Source organism: Lissotriton vulgaris, chromosome 3_1 (assembly GCF_964263255.1).
Source record: "Lissotriton vulgaris chromosome 3_1, aLisVul1.2, whole genome shotgun sequence".
NCBI classification, from domain to species: Eukaryota; Metazoa; Chordata; class Amphibia; order Caudata; family Salamandridae; genus Lissotriton; species Lissotriton vulgaris.
The window spans coordinates 1115429342-1115448590 of NC_141689.1; positions in this window are offsets into that span (position 1 = coordinate 1115429342).

The window sequence follows — 19249 nt, forward strand, 5'->3', positions numbered from 1 at the left end:
TAATGGTTTGTTATTACTAGTGATGTCTAGGCACAGGTATTCACAAGCGGATAGTACAGGTGAGTGGGAGCTGCTCACTGAGCGATTGTTCCGATGTATGCAAACAATACGTCCGCCTGGCCTATCAGTTCTATCTAGTCTGGTGATATTATGGTTCGGGGTACCAGGATGTCGAGGATGGGCGTAGATAATTCATTTAACCATTTTTCGGTCAAGATTAGTAGGTCAGGGTCATGAGTGAGTATGGGGTCAGCTATATTCGCTGCATGTCTTTGGGCGATCTACAGTTAACAGTATAGATTTAAGAGCTGGCTTGATGTAGTTTGAGCTGGGCTCTTGTGTGACGGGGACTCGCATCAGGTTGTTTTCATCTATACCTCTAGAATTGTGTTTTGACATTCTGTGAGTATTGCTGGGGATGGTTTGGATTAGGGAATGTGTAGGCAAGTTTTCTGAGCGCACTGTGTTAAGAGTGAAATGCGGAAGATCATATGAGTGGAGTAGGGAGAATATGTCTATGTCCAATAATGTATTTTTCCTTCGGCCAGGACGGGTTGAGGCATTGGGGTAGGGTACTGTTCTTGATCTTAGGGGCTGATGTTTCAGAGGGTGTGCAAGCAGCTGTTGGGTGAATTTGGAGTTGGTACTGTTGAGGTTAGTCTTAGATTCTTGTTCAAATAGTTTGCTCTTGGGTTGAAGAATAATTAGGTCGCGTATAGTTTGAAGGTCCTCTTTGACTTTTTGAAGTGATAATAATATCTCATCAAGTCTGGGGTCTGGAGTGGGTGGTGATGTGCTTAATGATTGGACTGTGGGTAAGGAAGATGTGCTTAAGTCATGCATGAGGTTTGAAGGAAAATTGTGAGCTTGGGTCGTTGTGTTGCAGACTGCCTGGATGGTTGTCGTGTGAGGGGGCGGTATAATGGCGGGAGGTGAAAGGGTGTGGAACGGATGGAGGTGAGGTGTGGGTGGGAACATGGGGATGTTAGAGGTGCTAGGTATAGAGTTGGAATTAGGGGCATTTGTGTCATCTCCAGGGATGTCTGTTGGCTCTGGGGTGGGTGTATATGTAGGTTGGGTCATAAGATGAGAAGGTCTTGAGGGGGAACAGGCGGGGAGTTAGGAAGCGGACTGAGATTGGATCAATTGGGGAGGGGGGATGGGTTCTTACGACTTTTTCCTTGATGAGAGAAAAGATGTTATCTAGTAGGTTTAAGCTACGATCCGAAGATTGAATGAGGGTGATCCCATTATGATAAATGGTGATTGTCGCTGAGGCTTTGTAGATAGGGGAGGTGATGATAGAGATCGTAAGGCCATGTGTTGTTTTCCTGGTGGAGGAGATCGAGAGCAGGGTGAGAAAGGCTTTCCTCCATTGTGCTTTTCGCTTAGTATAAAAGATGATGTTGTTGGTTATGTATGCTTTGTTTGTTGAGAAGTAGGGATCTGAGATTAGCGTTATGTCTAAAGCATTTGGCTTCTTTTTTTGTAAGGTTGGGTGGTATTTAATGGTATAGGTATGTAGTCCTGTGCGTTCCATAATGTAGTTGGCGCTTGTTAGTGGGGGTAGAGAATGGTATGGGGAATGAGTGAGGTAATGTATGGGAGAAGGATGAGGTTAGGTGATGGTGAGGTTGGGGAGAACTAGGTGGTCATGGGTTTTGGCCTTTAATAGGGAACAGTCTGTGTAGGTGGGGATGGGAATGGGTAGGTTGATGTAAAGAGTGAGATGGGGAGGTACAGAGGCAGGGGAGATGTGGTCATCAGGTCAAGGGATGAGAGGAGGGAGAGGGGGTGGAATATGACTGACTCAAGTATGCGTAGAAAGCACCAAGATAGAACGTTGTGCTTGAGGTAAAACTCGGTAGGAGGGGGAAATCTAACCTGTGTATTTGTAGAGAGAAGAACCAAGGTATGGGGTATGGATCCTCTAAGGACCAACCCATATATAGGAAGTCAGGCTGAGATAGCCACGTTTACTCCAGGTGACTGAGGATGCTGCATATATCCTAACATTAGATGACCCATATAAACTATTGAATATACATGCACTGTAAAACCTTGTTTAATGTCTTGCCCTAAATATTATGTTCAGGAGCTGCATAATATTCCAAGTAATAGTTTCATGATGAATCTTATAACATGTGCAACTTATTAGTAGTGATTTAGTGCACTAACTGTTATGCTCATGACACTTGCCTAGTTGGCAAACTAATGGTGATTTATTTGATTGTGGTCTATGTGTTTTATATATAGGCTGCCCACTTTTCGGTTTAAACCTATATTAACTGATACAACCAACTGAAAGAGAAATCGCCCACACCAGTGAAAACATATAAACACTGAAAAACACCTGCACAGCCACAAACTAAATGCCAATGCAAAGAAAGGAAAAAGAGAGTGAAAGAGACATTTTTTTTCTTCCTGAAGGAGCCAATACAATGTAACTTTGTTATACAAGCTAGCAGTAAGAAAGTATGGGCTAACATTATTCTGCTTGAGCTTTGTTGTTTAGGGATGCCACTAAAATAATTGTTTTTTCTTCCTTTTGTTTTTTCAGTTTTGTGGTCTTTGGTCTTAAGATGCAGGGTTTAGAAGCATGTTTTAGGTCTTGTTTAATTATTATATAAACTGTAGAGAACCAGGAACCATCTAAATCATATTTGATATTTTGGCTGCATTTGATTCTTTCACTGATAGGCAAAATGGCTGGTTTCATAAGAATCTTTCCTAATATGTGTCATCACATTTGCCCACAGAGAATGGGTAAAAACCCTTAATACATCAGCCCCCAGTCTCTAGTGAGACAGTATTGATAGTAGGCAAATTGCCAACACCTCAGGCTTTAATCATTCAATTCAAGGTATAGTGACAAGTACAAGTGAAAAAAGCGCTATCACCAAGGATCTGGGATAGTGGTTAAAACATGACACCACTTTTTGGAAAACATGGAACGCAGTGTCACTTGGAATTCTCTGCAAAAAAGGTTCTTTCCAAGTTCAACAAAGATTGGAGTGATATTCTTTGTATTTGTAGTGATTCAGCTATGTATATGAAACAGTTAGTGTGATGACCTGTCAAAATTGATACCTGAGCTGAAGTGCTTCCCTGTAAAGATCCTTGCCACTTGTTAGATGGTATGCTGAAAGCATCTTTACAATCTTCAGAGTTAATGAGGAATGCTATTGATTTTTTAGTCCATTCTGGTGCACTGTTTTCTTATGCACAGGAATTAAAAACCAAATCTTTATAATTTGGTGCTTTGTGTGGCGTCAAAGAAAGAGTCATCCCAACTGTGTCCCCTAGCTGATGGTTCTCAGTCCAAGGGGCTATGGATGCTATATTATCCATGTGGCAAAAGTTTACATACTGTTTGCTGAGCAGTGATGCCAAAAGGAAGAAATGTGAGGATCTTTGGTCATATATTGATACTGATGTGAAAAAGTACACTCTATTGCATTCTTAGATTTTTACAGGAATGCTCAGCATAATTGGTGTAAATGTGAAACGTCTCCTTTAGATTAGGCTGGGTGACACCTTTAGTAACTTTGACACTGCAACATGTTCCGTGTTAGAGTGCTTGCCACGTGATAAGCAAAGCAAAGGTGAAGAGCAATTCAGGAAGTTTTATTTTACAATGAATGAGAAATAGCTTGCAATGATGCATAGAAATGTCCCTTTACCAGCAATGGCATTTGAAGTCTATGAAACCTCACTGTGGTACTCTGTTCTAGATCCCTTCCATAAAGGGGAAGTTCCTCTGTAGTTTCAAAAGTGCTGCTTTATTTTTGACTGCTTCAATAACTCTATGGGCATAAGTGCCCAGATCAGCACAAATGTAGCAGAACCTGCCCTGAGAATCGCAGTCTTCAAGTGAACCAGTATTGGCATTGAAAGCTATGTCAATGTCCAGAGTTAACACATTGTGTACTGGCTGTTTTGGCATTGCCCATCTCAAGTGCCAATGTTGAGAGGGCCTTTTCACAGAAGTGTACATGGGAAGGAAAGAGCGAGCACACATGATCAAAGACTCACTGAAGAAGTATTGTATAGTGTACTACAATAAGTGTAATTTGTAAAAATCTATTTGGACCTCATATAAACTATACTTACTCTGTCTATATACCTTGTTCTATCAGTGCAGAAAGCGAGCAATAATAAAAGCAAAACATTCCATAAACACTGGAAAACACTGTTTCTGTAGTTTTTAATGGTACGAAAATGTGTAACCGCTGATAAGCACTGTTTTTTTAAGGTATTGAAATCACTTGAAAACACTGGGAATAAACACCAGAATTTACCAAAAATAGAAACTGAAATCAGGAAAGCCTATTCATATCTAAAGTATATTGTTTATAACCTTGTGTGGAGTCTTTTTTGTGGTTTACCTAGTGTGTCACTGGTGTATGTTGTGCAAACAATTTACACATTGACTCTGGTATTATCCTAACTGCTCTGCCAAGCTACCAAGGGGGTGAGCGGGGGGTTATCGTGCTGTGTGTAACTCCCTTATCCTGGCCATAGTGGTGGGTTCTGTATACTGAGGTACATACTCTAGCCAGCAAGAAACACCATTTCTAGCATTGGTTGTCGGCGGTGAGGATAGGACTTGTGTTTGCGCAGTACTACAGTGGGTCACTGTTGCACTACAAATTATGCACTTAGACCAAAGTGGCCAAATGCTGATTTTTGCATTTGATTGTTGTGACCCCTTTTAGTCATGTCTCTCTGGGGTGACCCAGCAGACATAGCAGATACTGCATTTGATTTTGTAAATTTGTATTCCTTCACTTTAAGTGATTTGAAGTGGTTCTGTAAGGATCTTGATCTTCATGTGAGGAGTAACGCCCAAAATGGGTAACTGCATGATGCATTGTCAGTTTTTTGGAAAGCCAAACACACTGGGGAGGGTGATGAGGATGATGTGGAGTTGGAAGATGAAGACCAGCTAGGGGGTTTTGGAGCTCAGGATATGACTATGGGGAGAGGACCCCCAGTCCTGGCAGCAATGTATCCTCTAGAAGTGTGTCCCCAGAGGAGCTGGCGGACAGGCAGAGAGCCAGGGATCATGTGTTGGAGCTCAAGAAGCTCAAAATACTTGAACAGGGTAAAGATTGCAAGTTAGAAAAACAGTATATTGCTATGGAACAGAAGAGAATGCTGTTAGAGCATGAGAGAGAATTAAGTGAACTGGACATCAAGGCCAAGCAGGTATGCCAGTTCAACTGGTGGCAGCGTACAGCCAGTGCAGCCTTTGGGGAAGGTATACATTCCTAAGGACCTGGTACAGAATTTTCAGAAGGGGGAGGACATTTATGCATGGTTTGCAAGTTATCAGACAGCATTTCTCATGAATGAAGTCCCAGAGAAGCATTGGAGGCAGGCTCGTGGAAACATTTTGAGGCCAATGGGAGGAACACATTGACACCCCTGGAGGAGGAGGGTACCCTGTCATAGTCCAACATAAAGGAGGCTTAATGCCTCAGGTGTGAGCTCACACCTGAGCAGTATAGGGATAAGTTCAGATCCTTTAAGAAACTTGAGTCAAGCACTTGGGTGGAATGTGTGAATCTTTTTTGCAGGTCACAGGATGGTTGGTTAAAGGGCAGTAAAGTCACTGATTATCAGGGACTATATGATTTAATTGCATGGGAGCATTTGTTTTGTCTTTGTGTTCTTGTATTCCAGAGCTTCTCCAGCATCCAGATAGTAAGCTAACTGACCCCAGGAAGCTTGCTCAGGAGGCAGATCTCTGGAAAAGTACCAGGGTCCACAAGGTGTGTGTGAGAAAGCCACACAAAGGTGGGCAGGGTCCCCAGCAGAAGAGTGGGGGGTCAAGGGTAACCAGAAGTTCCCAGGGTAAGGATTACTAGGCCCCAGTGTGAAGAAACTATGGACCATTAAGGGGAATCCTGTAGACAGAGGACCTCATAAGTGCTTTAACTATGACCAGTAGGGTCACCTTAGGGGGCTCCCTAGTGTCCCAAGTACACACCGGCACCCACTGGTGCACCGTCATGTGGGTTGGGAGTTGCTATCAAGGGAAGGGTGGGAGTCAGCTGAGATGACCTTTGTATCATTAGGGGTCAGTGATATTATAGAGAGGACCCTTCTGCCTGATAATACCAAAATTACACAGGAAGTGAGTGACCATTAATGGACAGAGGGTGGAGGCTCTGAGAAGCACAGGAGCCAGTGTGACATCTGTCAGGTGTTAGCTGTTTTTTAGTAGCAAATAGCCCCCAATGTGCTTCACCCAGAAGTTGTTGCAGTAAGGTGTAAGGTGGCACAGGTTCCCTTTGAGTGGGGGGGGTGTCCGGTACCTTGAGAGTAGTTGTGAGTTCCACCATGCCTTTTGACTGCTTGGCAAAGACATGGAGAGTTCCCCTTGGGAGAAGGTGGAACCGTGCGCCCATCTGGAGATGTTGGGTTTGCCTTAGTGTGCGTGTGTGACCACTCGGTCAATATCAGCCAGTAAGCATCATCAAGAGGACCTGGGGCCTGAAAGAGTGGGCCAGGTGCCTGCCAGAAAGAGGAGGGGTGGGGGCAGTAGACCCACTCCAGAAGTTCCCACGGTCCAGAAAGAGGCAGATCTTTAGGGGGATGCCCTGGATCCTACAGGGGGGGGGGGGGCGGGCAAGTGGCCAAACTGGGAGACCTACTAAAGCTGACCCATTAACAGAATGAGGAGGTCCCACCAGGGAGCAATTCTGCAAGTAGCAGATGAAATGCCCTGCTCTATTTGGTCTGTGCAAACAGGTGTCAGACCAGGCAGCGGGTCATCAGTCTGGATCACACTGGATTTACTGGGAGGATGGCCCCCTGTATAGCGAGCCTAAGGTTGCTGAGCCTGGGTCACCCCGTGTGCTGGTGGTACACTAGCGCTTCCGAGCCTTAATACTGGGTCTGTCTCCTGGTGTGCCTTTAGCAAGACATTTGGGACAGGGCAAGACCTTTGACAGGCTTGTCACCCACTTCTTTTGGTCCCAAATGAGGAGGCGCTCTGATGTGCATTGGCGGACATGCCAGACTTGCCAGGCAAGTAGTACGAATGGGAGGAAAGCTAAGCTTTCCTCCCTTTTCCACCCTTTTCCTGTGGTGAGTACCCCTTTTAAACATGTGGGGATTGATATTGTAGGGCCCCTGGATCTCAAGACAGGCTTAGGCAGCTGGTACATTTTGGTCTTGGTGGGCCATGGCACGCGGTACCCAAAAGCTATCCCTCACAGGACAATCACAGCTCCTATGGTGGGCCATACATTAATGGGGATCTTTTCCCAAATGGGTTTACCCAGAGAGGTGGTATCTGACCCAGGTACAAACTTTTTTTAAAAAAAACGTTATTTACCATTTTAAGTAATCTTTCACAACATTTACAATATGTACTCATTACAGTAAGATAATATTTACATGCAGATTTGATAGTATATTGGTCATATAGCAGTTAAAAGCACAGATGTAAAGACAAAACAGCCAATGAAACCTTGAGCAAAGGGGTCATCAGTGATATATGATTTTGTAACATGCATAAATATTCTCATAGCTCTAAGTGTCCAATTAATACCACAATAACTTAACCTACTCCGGTAGGGACAATTCCATCGTGTGGCTGTGAGGTGTCGGTTTGGTCCTTTCTCAAGCATATCGTTTTTAGTGGGCCCCATATATCCTTTGGCCTGGCCTTTGGGGGCAATGTAGAGGCAAATAAATCAAAGTTGGTATTGCAATGTATAAAACTATTCAGCCTAGTGTTATTTGTTGGGCTCATTATGCTGCCCCAATGTAATGCCAGTTCCCTTTTGGCCAACAGCAAGGCGATGGTCACAAACCTACGGACTTTTTTGGGAATATTCCGAACATATCCCATCAGCGCAACCTCCAGAAGGGGACAAGCTTGAGAGCGACCATATTTGACAATGTTGCATGCACTAATTGCCAGTAATTTCGCAGTTTGAAACATGTTCAGTCATGTGAGCAAAGTCTGCATGTTGTGCTATGCATTTTGGACAGGTGTGTGGATGTGTGGGATCAATCGATTGGATCTTGGCTGAGACATGTATGCCCGCCATAAAATATTTAAATGTAGGAGTTTGTATTTACTATTCATAGACACTGCTTTAGTCTGAGTGCAACAACAAGCCCAGTGATATGTGGTCTATTTTGTGACCTATAGTATGTTCCCAGACCTTGCGTACCCTATGGTCTCTGCTCTGGATCAGTGCCATAGTGGCTCTATACAACTTGGATATGAGGTGAGAGCCATCATCATTGCTAATTAAGAGGGCCGAAGGTGGGAAGGGGGTAGGCTCCAACAGGAAATCTGGGATCTGTGCCCTAAGAGCACAGCGGATTCTATTGAGGATGAAGTAGTCCATAAAGGACACTTCACCAAATCGATCTTCTTCAGAGCTTGAAAAAACGTGGCCTCCCGGAAACAGGTCCCCAGTTGTGCTTAGTGAAAATGCAGACTGCGTCCGTTGTACATGTTTTTAGGCTGTGATGTGCAGCAATAAGCTATTAATTGCAGGGAGATTCGAGGCGTATGGGGAGCAATGTCCAGTGATCCTAACCAGCTAGTGGTAGAGAGCGATGTCCGGTGATCTTAACAAATTAGTGGTGGAGACTGTTTGTATATCGCGGGGGTCTCTGGGGTACCCTGTTGGGAAAATCATCTTGAGTGAAGTAGGAAGTTCCAGGTCGGCTTACGGTCTGGTGTACGGTATTCTGACATCTGAATGGTACTAGGAGTGCGCAAAACTGCACTGTGCTACCAAATAATAAATATGCAAGTTAGGGACTCCCAGTCCTCCCGCTCATATGGGAGGGTTAAAGTATCCCAATTTGCCCTAGCTTTGCACCCTCCCCATACCAATCTAATCAAATGGGACCGCAGCTTGAAAAAAACCTGTTGGGAAGTGGGATAGGGATATTATGGAACAAGTACAGGAATTTTGGAAGAACTACCATTTTAATGAGTGCTGCCCTATCAGCTAATGACAGTGGCAATTTTATTCAGCGCTCAACCTGTTGTTCAAAGGTATTGAGTGTGGGGCAGTAATTTAGCAATATAATCTGATATTTTTCTCTATGTTATGTTATGTTATTGTAATTTGTTGTGCGCACAGCTACTCCAGCCAAGGAGCGTCCTGGCCCATAGACAAGGAGGAACATAACACAACAGGAAAATACGAAAAACTAAGAAGAGCAGCTAAAACAGAAAGGTTTTTATTGCTTTCCGGAAAGTCATGAGATCCTCCAACAGGCGAATTTCAACAGGAAGAGAGTTCCAGGTTGATGCCGCTTTTACGCGGAAGGAGCGTCCCCCCATACGGCTGAGCCTAAATCTAGGGACTACAGCAAAGGCCTGGCCTTGGGAGCGGAGGGCGCGTGTGGGGACATAGAGAGAAAGGAAGCTGGACATGATTTCAGGGCCTATACCTCTCAAGATCTTAAAGGTCAAACAAAGGACCTTGAAGAGAATGCGCATCCTCACTGGAAGCCAGTGTAGGGAGCGAAGGACACTCGTCACCGGGCCAAATCTGGGCAGGCCGACAATCGCTCTTGCCGCAGCATTTTGGACTCGTTGCAGGCGAGTAAGCCCAGCCTGATTGGCCCCAACCATGAGAGAGCTAGCGTAATCCAGGCGAGAGATGACAGCGGCCTGGATTACCAGCTGTCTGGTGGGGGCATCGAAGAATTTGAGGACTGGTCTTAAGCCTCTCAACAGACCAAAGCAACAGGCTGCTGTTTTTTTAGTATGTCCTACAAAGGTAAGACCAGCGTCCAGCCAGACTCCCAGGTTTTTCAGCTCTGACACCGGAGTCGGGGTTGGTCCCAGCTCTGGCGGCCACCATTGGTCACCCCACAGCTCCACTCCCCTTCCGACAATCATTACCTCTGTTTTAGTGGCATTAAGCTGGAGACAGTTTCCCGTCAACCAGCTGGCCACCGCCTTCAGTCCGTCCTGAAACCTGGGGGCATCTTGTTCCGCATCCCCGCTGAGAGTAACCGCCAGCTGTGTGTCGTCGGCATATGAGACCAAAGTTAGGCCCCACTGCCTGGCGACATCAGCCAGCGGTCTCACGTATAGATTAAACAACGTGGGGCTCAGCGAGGACCCCTGCGGAAACCCCATGGCCAGTAGCTGGGATTTGGACTTGAAGGGAGGGATGGCGACACAGAAGGAACGATTGCCGAGGAAGGAGCGGAACCACTGCTGCGTCTGACCGCCAACACCAATCTCCTCGAGTCGGTGCAGAAGGATCCTGTGAGAGACCGTTTCGAAGGCGGCGCTGAGGTCTAACAATATCAGCGCCGCCGTTTGACCAGCATCCAACATCGCACGGAGATGTTCAACCATCACAAGAAGGGCGGTCTCCGTGCTGTGCCCAGCACGGAAGCCATTTTGTGTGGGATCAAGGGCGTTGGTCCGGGCGAGATGTTCTGACAGGGCCAAGTTGACATGGGCCTCTGTTATCTTCGCTGGCCAGGGTAGCAGCGAGATGGAACGGTAACTTTCAGGCTTCGACGGGTCCAGGGAAGGTTTTTTGATGATCGGGGACACCACCGCCTGCTTCCACTTAGTTGGAACAACACCCGACTCCAGGGAGAGGTTGACAAGGAAACACACAACAGAGCGTCCCATAAAGGCCTGATCTCTGAAAAGAGCAGGTCTTACTGGATCAGATGGAGAGCCAGATTTAACTTGCAAAGCAAGTTTGTCAAACCCCTCCGGAGAGAGAGGGGGAAATGAGAGCAGGGTAGTATAAAGGGGTGTCCCAATGGAATTTCCCAGGTCAATCCCTGTGCTGGGGAATGCCCGATAGATTGCTTGGACTTTTCCCAGAACGTAAGAAGCAAGGGATTCACAATGGGAGGGGGAACTGACAGCCACTAAGTCTGCTTCGCCATAAGATCTTTCACGGCCTTGAAGATAGCCTTCGACGGGTTGGAGCTGTTTCGGAATTCTGCAGCATAGAATGCCGCTCGGACTCGACAGATAGCCCGATGGTAGAGCCTGACGGACGCAACATACGCAGCTTTTAATTCAGCCCCATATGTCTTCCGCCATGCTCTCTCCGCCCGTCTACAGGTTCCCTTCAGGGCACGTAAGGCGCTATCGTACCAGGGACTCGACTCTCTGGTATTGATTTTACTCGATACGATGGGAATCAGAGTGTCCAGAGCCCTGGTAAGCCAAGAACAGAAGAGGTCATAACCCTCTTCCACGCCATTCAATGGGCCGAGCGGCTCCTCTGCTAGAAGACGATGGAAGTCTTCCAGCCTGAGTTTGTTCCAGAGCCTCCTAGGTACCCGTCTAGCCGAAGAAGTGGGAAGAGTGACAGATATAGGACAAAGGATGGACACCAGGAAATGGTCGGTCCACGCTAACGGAGAAATAGATGTAATTTTAGTCTCCGGCAGATTGGTAAAAAAGGGGTCGAGGATATGCCCCCCTAAATGGGTAGGCTGGGAAACCAGCTGGGAGAGTTGAAAGGCCTCTAAGTCTGCAGAGATGCTGCGTACCGTCAGATTGGAGGGGGTGTCGAAATGTAGGTTCAGGTCACCCAAGATGGAATAGTTGGCGCAATCTGTGACCAGAGCGCCCACAGCATCGGGGAAAGAATTTCTGAACACTACATCGCTACCCGGCGGACGATACACAACCATCCCAGAGAACTTGAACTCAGGGCTGACTGAAATCTTAAAAGAGGCACTTTCACACCCGGCAATGTTAAGGCCACTCCACACACAGGTATAACAGGACCTAACTATGAGAGCTATACCCCCATTTCTCGAAGATCTATTCAGAGTAAACATTGAATAGCCAGGGGGGCATGCTAGATTGAAAATAGCAACATCCGCGTCTTGGAGCCAAGTTTCAGTAATGGCAACAATATCAGGGGCTTCATCCTCAATTAGATCGTAGATGTTTTGATGGTGTTTCAGTGCCGATCTAACATTCAGGTTTAAAACCCGCAAGAAGGGGGGAGAGCCCTTGATGCGGTGGGAATCTGAAGGGTTTTTCCGGAGGATGGACCCCGGAGGGTCAAGCGCCCAACCGTTGCAAAGGCAGAGGTACGGGCCACAGAGCGGATGAACAGGCGGAAGAATACATCTATGACTGACCTGACCGATGGAGTATAGACTCTCTCTAGAGTATGTCAACATAGCGGCGCGCAAAAAGATTAAATGCCTGCCACAGCCCAGCTACCTGCAGCGTCCCGCACGGCCTTTGCGCGGACGGGCGCAGACGGGCAGGACTCTGGCACGACTCCAACCACGCGAAGGTGCGCCCGCTACGCGATCCCGCTACGCTAGGGGAGGAGCTTTAAATAGTCGTTCCCCCGCTGGCGCATGCGCAATGAAGCGCTTGCAGATGGAATGCCTCTACCCCAAAACAAGATGGCGGCCCACCCCAGGCACCGGACCCGCCAAGCGGCGGTGAGGTCACGATTTAAGTGCGAGTAAGGGGAGGTGAAAAGCAAAGGGTCCCAATAGACCTAAAAGAAAAAAAGTAAAAGTTGTTAAAATGCTAATCAGCGAGCACGCAAACGCTCCTGTCAGCCGTGCGCTTCCTTGTCAGGGGGAGGGAGACCGGGGACTCGCCTTAAATAGGCGTTCCCCCGCTGGCGCATGCGCAATGAAGCGCTGGCAGATGGAATGCCTCTACCCCAAACCAAGATGGCGGCCCACCCCAGGCACCGGACCCGCCAAGCGGCGGTGAGGTCGCGATTTAAGTGCGAGTAAGCGGAGGTGAAAAGCAAAGGGTCCCAATAGACCTAAAAGAAAAAAAGTAAAAGTTGTTAAAACGCTAATCAGCGAGCGTGCAAACGCTCCTGTCAGCCGTGCGCTTCCTTGTCAGGGGGAGGGAGACCGGGGACTCGCCTTAAATAGGCGTTCCCCCGCTGGCGCATGCGCAATGAAGCGCTGGCAGATGGAATGCCTCTACCCCAAACCAAGATGGGGGCCCACCCCAGGCACCGGACCCGCCAAGCGGCGGTGAGGTCACGATTTAAGTGCGAGTAAGGGGAGGTGAAAAGCAAAGGGTCCCAATAGACCTAAAAGAAAAAAAGTAAAAGTTGTTAAAACGCTAATCAGCGAGCGCGCAAACGCTCCTGTCAGCCGTGCGCTTCCTTGTCAGTCCCCTATGTAACTGTATGCCCAGATGCCTGGTGAGTCCTCACACCATGTCAAGGGGAAGGGGCAGTCCCACCTGACAGTGGCCAGTGTCACTTGAAATTTTCCTGATTTGCCCCTAGGCCCGAGAGGCCCCCAAAGCATATCACCTCCTTGATTAGCGGTTCTAGATTCTCCTGGAGGTGTTGAACATATAAGACCACGTCGTCTGCGTATAGGGAGACAAGCAATAGGCCTGTGATGAATTGGAGTCCCCTGTCTAAGTGTTTTTCCTGCAAATGATGAACTAATGGGTCTAATGCAATGATGAAGAGAAGTGGGGATAAGGGACCACCCTGCCTGGTGCCTCGAGAGAGCCAGAACTGTGCAGATAGGGTACCATTCAGAGCCTGGCTGTCGGGGAGGTACATTGTAGTGCAATGAGACTTAAAAAGCCTTTTGGCATGCCCATCCGTTGCATTACTTCAAGAAAAAAAGGCCACTCCAAGGAATCAAATGCCTTTTTGGCATCCAGCAGTATGGCTGCTGCCAGAACATCACGGCATATTCTGTGTAGCACTGCAAATATCATACGTAAATGTATTGCCGTGGACCTATGGGGGGAGAACCCCGATTGCGCAGAGGAAATGATCTTGTCCATTGAAAGTGCCTTAGTGTCTTAGAGCATTCCTTTTCGACAGAATTTTATCATCTAAATTCAGCAAAGAAAGTGGCCTATATGAGCAACATAATAGTGGATCTTTGCCGGGTTTAAGGAGCAGAATAATGAGGGCTTCATGTAACGTGGGTGGCAGTAGTTGCCATTCCAGGGCCTCATTGTATACTTCCAGCAAATGGGGTGCAAGGGTGCCTTATAAAAGGCCCCAGTGAATCCGTCTAATCCAGGGGCCGTTGACCCATTTACAGCGTCAATGGCACTTACGATTTCTTCAGCGGAGAAGGGCTCCGCTAGAAACTGTTGGTAAGGTTTGTCTAGACACACCAAGGCTATTTCGTCCAAACACGCCATTTGATTCTCAGTGCTGTGCCCTGCTCGCAATGTGTATAGGATCCTGTAGTAATCTAGAAATAAGTTGCAAATATCAATAGTGTCATGAACTACCTTGCCCTGCTCCGTACTGAGTCTAGTGATATATCCGCTCCCTGTAGGTGACTTCAGGAGGTGCGCCAATGTGTGCCCCAGTCTGTCACCTTCACCATACTGCCGTGCCACAGTATATTTACTTAAGTAGTGGGCCTCCCTGGCAGCAGTCTCCTGGAACTCTGCCAATAGAGCCATGCGGCGGGCCTCTGTAGGGCATTCTAGATTGCTAGCCTGGTCTTGGTCAAGTGTAGATAGCTGTTGTTCTATATTGGTACGGGTGCGCCGTAGGTCTCTCAATATCCCCACGTGTCTTGAAATGCACCCTGCCCCCGATATAGGCCTTGAAGGCCTCCCATAACGTGGACCAAGTTTGGACTGAGCCATTGTTCAATTTAAAATAGCCCTCGATTGCCTCTTGCAACTCAGCTCTAAAGGCTTTGTCCTGTATCGCTTGATTAGGGTAGCACCATTGCCGTTCGCATCCCTACGGTCCAGGGAATTTAAGTGTCATGATTACCGGGGGAGTGATCAAATAAAGTTCTGGGCATGTGTTGAGTGTCGTCGTACCAGGCGACTAGATTAGGGGATACCAGCCAAAAGTCCAACCTCGTCAGGGTATTGTGCTGTGTCAAGTGGAGTATTTTCGCACGGCCGTAGGGATTGCAGTGTCTCCACACATCAACTAGCCCCATTTCCTCACACATGCACAGAAGAACTCACCGAGCTCGAGACTTTGTGGCAGGAGAAGTCGATGTACCGTCTTGAGTGGGCATCAGTAACAAGTTAAAATCCCCACCCATGTATATATAGACAGCCTCTATCCTCAGAAGTTGTGTCTGTAATTCATGGAAAAAAATTTAGTCATCTACATTGGGTGCATAAATACAGATGAATGCTGTCTGCCTCCCAATGAGGTACCCCTCCACTATCATATATCTACCATCACCATCCTAACGGGACCAAATAATCTGGAAGGGCAAGCGTTTGTGAATTAGAATGGCCCTGCCTCTGGCATATGTACGGTAACTGACAAAATATCTGTGCGGACCACAGGACCTGGCAAAGTGTATCGACGTGGCCTTAGGCAAGTGAGTTTCCTGCAGGAACACCATGTCTGTGTGATGACGCTTTAGGTAATTAAGAACTTGTATACATTTCTTTGTGTTATTTAACCCTCTAACGTTCCAGGTGCCCATGACTAATCTGAAATGAAAAGCAATATTACCCTCTGTTGACAAATATAGCCGAGTCTGAATAAGAGCTTGCTCTGCTTCCTGCAATTTCTACATAGCTGCTACAATGAGTAAATGTGACTAAAGCATGGTAAGCAATAAACACAACGAACCAAAACCCCTCCCCACCAACCACCCATCTCCCTCTATAAACAATGGGGGGAAGAACCCATCCCAAATGGCATTGATGCAAAATTTGACCAAACGACATTTACATTCCCATGAACATGAGTAGATTGACACATGTACAACTGCACTATAGGGTAGCAAAACCCCGTCTCTGCCCCTTCTTTGGCACCAAGTGCCTGTATTGTTAGAAAAATGGCGACCAGCACTTGAGTCACTTTCAGCAGTTGACGTTACTACAGTTCACGTGAGACCCAATGGTACCCCAGTGAGTCAATAATGAAAAGAGGGAGGCCAAATCACTATGAAGCTAAGAAGAGGTCTGCACTCGTGCCAGAGCTCGATATGTCCTGTGTGTGCAACGGGGAAGTTGTGCCCTTCTTTTTAACAGAGGCTGAGTATCTTTGGCAAAACTCTTGAGCGTCTTGTAGCAAATCAAAAAGGTGTAACCAGCCATCAATATTTACCTTCAGCCATGCTGGGTAGAGCATACCATAACGCAGACCCATCTTTCATAAGGACGCCTTCACCACTGCGTCTTGGACCATTACAGTGAAGTTCAGGTATAGGGAGATGCTTGAACCTTGCCAGTCAAGTTGACCCCTCTCCCGCCCCAGTCATAGGGCAGTGTCCCTGTCTCTAAAATTCAATTGAAGGACTATGATCGGCCTTGGAGGACACACCGGGTTGGGTCGAGGGCACAGGATACGATGTGCGCGTTCCACTACAAATGTGGGAGTAAAGGCCTTGCTTCCGAACGTGTCTGTGAGGAGGGTTTCCACAAATGTATCCAAGCGCCCCCCTGTGTTGGTGGACTCCAGCACAACCATTGTCTGAATGTTGTTTCTTTGACCCGTACTTCCAAGTCTCCATTCTTGATGGCGACAGACTTAAGAATCTTCTCCAGCCTCTTGTATTTCTTCGCTGTCTGGCCTGCGCAGTCTTCTAGGTCAGAGATTCTCCGTTCCGCCACCATGAGGCACCCCTCATGTTGATCAATCCGCTAGTACATTTTCGGGGCCAACTGCCTCGGGAGATAGCGCAATTCCTCCCTCCGCCATGGTAGGCTGGTGAGTCATGGAACTTGTGCTGGTTGCTTTAAAGGGGAGCGTGCTTTGCTGAGGGTTATTGAGCCCCATGTTCCAACTTGGCACTCAGGTGAAGTCGTGTGAGCGCATATCTCCACCAACCAGTGTTAGTGCTGGCAGTGGTAGAGAGTTCTGGAGCAAATCTGAGACTGTCCTCCCAGTCCATCCACTGATCGGGTTCAACCCCTATGTACTAGCAGAGAAGACAAGGAAGTATATGGGCCAGACAATGTGAGGTTGTGGCCCACTCATAGCCATAAGCTGTTGAAATCACCCAGGGTCTCCCCCAGGTTACAAGCTGGAGGATCCAGTTTTTATGCAGCCAGTGCAGACCGCCAACAATGCCCCGACAGGATCAGTCAGCCGTGGGTAGGTCCGGAGCACAAAACAGGGCTTGTATGCAGCCTGTTGATTTAGGCCCCGCCACTGCCTCCATGGACTGCCTCATTGTCGTGTCCACCCTTGGCTTCCTTTAGTGGTATCTCGCCTCACATCAGGGCACAGGTGGGGCCCCCGGCTCTCCACGCAGGGGTAGTATGGGAGCCAGGCCACAGGAAGGAAGGGTGGGGGGTCATCACGCCCGCAGGGGGGAGCATTCACAGCAGCACAGCGCGGCCGGGCGGCTGATGCCCAAGCCCGCCCATGGCCCCTGTCGCTGTCGGGCTTCCGGGGAGAGACTGTGCCTCGCATATCTTAAAAAGGTTGTTCAGCGCTCCCCCATTGACCACTCACCTCCACCCGTGCACCCAACAAGCGCAGTTCCCTCATAGGCCAAAATTCTGACTGCTGTCTATGGGGGGCCCAAAAGCGAGCCCCCAGCTTTACTCGCGGCAGTAGGCCCCGCCACCGCTGTCCAGGATAGTCCGTTTGTAGCTTCCTCTACTGTGTAACATCAAGCCACTTCTGGCATCTACCAACATCTCATCGATTCCAGCATCAGGAACTGTGTCCAGGATCGCTGAATGCAATGCTCAGCAACCATGATGCGCTCGTGAGTAAGAGACGGAGCTCCCAGCCTACGCAGTCAACACAGTCGCCGGCTAGGCCACGCCCCCCAACCGGGTAGCAAATTCATACCTAAGTATATGATCTACCTATGGAAGGAGTGTGGTGTAAATCACACATTGATCACTCCTAACCATCCCCAAAGAAATGGGTTGGTTGAGACCCTCAAAGCCATGATCACAGTTCTTGGAGAACCCATTAGGCGTAAGTGAGGCGTCCTCCTGCCTTGACTTTTGTTTGCTTACAGAAAAGTACAGCAGAAGTCCTTAGGGTTCTGTCCCTTTGAATTACTGTATGGAAATCCTTCAAGAGTACATCTCAGTCTGGTGAAGGAAGACTGGGAAAAAGCTCCCCAGAAACCTCCCTAGGATGTATTTAGCTACATGCTGGCCTTCAGAAACCAGACTGCGTGCTTCAGGAAGCTCGCTAAAGAGAACTTACAAGACAGCCAGGAGGAGATGAAACAATGGTATGACCAGAATGCCACTCTGGAAGAGTTTTAACCTGGACAGAAAAAGAGGGGATGGCACCGGTTGAGCCTTGTGTGCTCCAGGACAAGTGGACTGGGCTATTTGAGGTGATGGAGTGCAAATGTCCCTATCTGGTGAATTTTTAGTCTCCAAGGAATCCTTTGAAGGTCCTGCATGTGAACCAACTCAAACTTCACTGTGAAAGTTCTGAAGTAACCATGCTCTTGGAGACAGATGATGGGATGGTAGAGGAGCTTCTTCCTGACCTCCTGTTCACTAAAGAGCAAGATGGGTCAGTGAATGGTGGAATCTCTACCCCACCCTGACTCTGGGAGGACTTAACATCCCATTCAGCCACACCACCCAGCCCATTTGGACGGACCACCACTGCGTCCACTTCACCTTCAACAACACCCCCACAGCCAAGCCAACCCAGCGCCCGCCAAGACGGAACTGGAGCAAGATTACAGAGGAAAACCTCAACATCACCCTCCGTCAACCCTCCCCTGCACCACGATCGACAACAACTCTGCAGCAAGGGAATTTCACCACTGGGTCTCCTACTGCGCCGACAAGCTGGCACCCCTCCGACAGCCCGCCAAACAACGCCCTCTGAAGGCAGCCTGTTTCACCACAGAACTTCAGGAATCCAGACGCACCTGCAGACGCCTAGAGAAAACCTGGCGAAACCATAAAACCACAGAAGCACGGAACAACCACATGAGTGCCCTGAAGGAATACCACCAGGACATAAAAGACACCAAACGGACGATCATAAGAGACAAAGTCCAGACAAACGTGACCAACTTAAAGGAATGTTCAACGTCATACAGCAGTTCGCAAAACCCACCTGCAAAGCCATGGACCTCACACCTTCCCAGGAACTCTGCAACATGCTCAGCTCCTACTTCTGATAGTGCGCGCAGGTCACCCGGCTATTTTGTTACCAAATATGCACACTTGGGCCCATATTTTTATTTACCTCATTTGTTTAATCGGGTAACCTACACTCTACTACCAGTAACCTTGTTCCTTTCTATTTATTTCTAATGTACCTGACTTACCAATCCTTGTCACAGGTACCTAAAATCACAATGGATCAAG